The sequence below is a fragment of the Bison bison genome, unplaced genomic scaffold (assembly GCF_000754665.1).
Source record: "Bison bison bison isolate TAMUID 2011002044 unplaced genomic scaffold, Bison_UMD1.0 scf7180017864164, whole genome shotgun sequence".
NCBI lineage: Eukaryota > Metazoa > Chordata > Mammalia > Artiodactyla > Bovidae > Bison > Bison bison.
Window position 1 is genome coordinate 3,236,192 of NW_011494736.1, and position 2,643 is coordinate 3,238,834.

Consider the following 2,643-nt stretch of genomic DNA (forward strand, 5'->3'; position numbering starts at 1 on the left):
ATAACTTTCCTTCCAAGGATTAAGTGCCTTTTAATTTCATGGCTGCAGTCACCATCTGCAGTGATTTTGGAGCCCAAAAAAATAAAGTCTGACACTGTTTCCCCATCTATTTCCCATGAAGTGATGGTACTGAATGCCATGATCTTTGTTTTCTGAATGTTGAGCTTTAAGTCAACTTTTTCACTCTCCACTTTCACTTTCATCAAGAGGCTTTTTATTTCCTCTTCACTTTCTGCCATAAAGGTGGTGTCATCTGCATATCTGAGGGGTATCCCTTAACTTCCTATTTTTGTATTCCATTCTGCTATGATGAAAAGGACATCTTTTTTTGGTGCGAATTTTGGAAGGTGTTGTAGGTCTTCATAGAACCAGTCAACTTCATTCAGCTTCTTCAGCATTAGTTGTTGGGGCATAGACTTGGATTACTGTGATGTTGAGTGATTTGCCTTGGAAACAAACCAAGATCATTCTGTCGATTTTGAGGTCACACCCAAGTACTGGATGTCAAACTCGTTTGTTGTCTATGGTGGCTACTCCATTTCTTCTAAGGGATTCTTGCCCACAGTAGTAGACGTAATGGTCATCTGAATTAAATTTACCCATTCCCATGTTATTTTAGTTCACTCATTCCTAAGATGTCAATGTTCACTCTTGCCATCTCCTGCTTGACCACATCCAAATTACCTTGATTCATGGACCTAACTTTCAAGGCTCCTATGCAATATTGTTCTTCACAGCACTGGACGTTACTTTCACCACCAGACACATCCACACCTCAGTGTTGTTTCCTGTTTGGACCAGCCACTTCATTCTTTCTGGAACTATTAGTAATGACCCTCTGTTCTTCCCCAGTAGCATTTTGGACACCTTTTGACCTGGGGAGCTCATATTCAGATGTTTTATATTTTTGCTCTTTCATACTGTTCATGGGGTTCTTGCAGCAAAAATACTGGAATGGGTTGCCATTTCCTCCTTCAGTGGGCCATGTTTTGTCAGAACTCTTCTCTATGACCCATCTGTCCTAGGTGGCCTTGCACAGCATAGCTCATAGCTTCGTTGAGTTGTACAAGCCCTTTCACCACAAGGCTGTGAAGCATGAAGAGGAGGAACTTCTAGTCTTCTCCTAATATGGACAATTGCTTTTTCTTGAAGAAAATAGTTATATATTCCCAACTTATCTTTTTATCACATTCCCCATCTCTATTATATTTCAAATAGTCACAGAGAGTATGAGAGATGTGGAAATGTGTTTTCTGGCTTGCAGTATGAATTTAATATGTATTGTCAACTTTCAAACATAAGAAATTCAGTCTTAACTACATGACTCAAGTAGGAGTCATGTATGTGTGCATATAAAAAGTAAAAAGTTTTTAAAAAGTAAAAAAAAAAAAAAGTAAAAAGTATATTTTCTACTATCTTACAACAATTTATATTTGCCATCTAGCAGAGTGCTTTAAGTTCTATTAGAGTGTATTAGTCTATCACAAAAATAGCTTTAGAAGTTATGGCCTTAAGCAAGTTTTTCTTTCTTTGAATGAATAAATGAAATATTATTGTTAAGAATAACTTCTTAATAACTTTATTTATTTTTGAAGCCTGTAAACACACTGTGAAAGAAAAGTAAGCTTTGGCATTTCCTTTCAAAAACTCTTCAAATTGTGGATAACTATGTATAAATATTGCCTTAGTAAACTAAGCAGGGAAAAACTGTTCTTTGCATGGCTCAGAACCTCCTGACCATAATCAAATTGAATGAATGAAAGATCTATATCCCACATCAGATTTAAAGTCATCCAACTCTCATAAAAATGCCTGAGATGTGATTATAAAATAAATTAACCATAATCTTTACAGAGGTGTCAGTTGCACATATTTAATTTTGCATGTTTTTAAGGGCTAATAAATCAGGTGAAAAGAAGTATATGCCAAAAGCCATAACAATTTTTACACTCAGTTAGATGAGGTGGTTTTTTTTTTTTTTTTCTGTTACTTTGGTAAATAGCCAAAGTTTCTGCCACAAAACTCAACAGTTAAACAAACACTTTAAGCAGAATAGTAATATTTAAGTATTTTAAAGTATTTGTACATTTCAGTAAGCGTTCACTATACATTATTTAAATAAATGAGAACGTATGAACAATGAAATAAGGTATTTTTATATATACACAAAAATAAAGCCCTTCTGTTATTCTCTATTTTATTAGTCAAGTGATTGGGCATGCTACTTTTTTGTTTCTATTTTCTCACCTATAAAATTAGAACATGAATAACAATATTGGATTGTTGTGATAATTAAATAAAATAATGAATGTATAGTGGAGAAGGCTGAAGAACTCAACATCAACCATTCTATGGTCATTTGGCATTTGAAGCAAATTTGAAAGGTGAAAAAGCTCAATAAGTGGATGTCTCATGAGCTCACTGAAAAGCCCATGGATGGAGGAGCCTGGTAGGTAGGCTGCAGTCCATGGGGTCACTGAGAATCGGACACGACTGAGCGACTTCACTTTCACTTTTCACTTTCATGCATTGGAGAAGGAAATGGCAACCCACTCCAGTGTGTTCTTGTCTGGAGAATCCCAGGGATGAGGGAACCTGTTGGGCTGCTGTCTATGGGGTCGCACAGATTTGGACACGACTGAA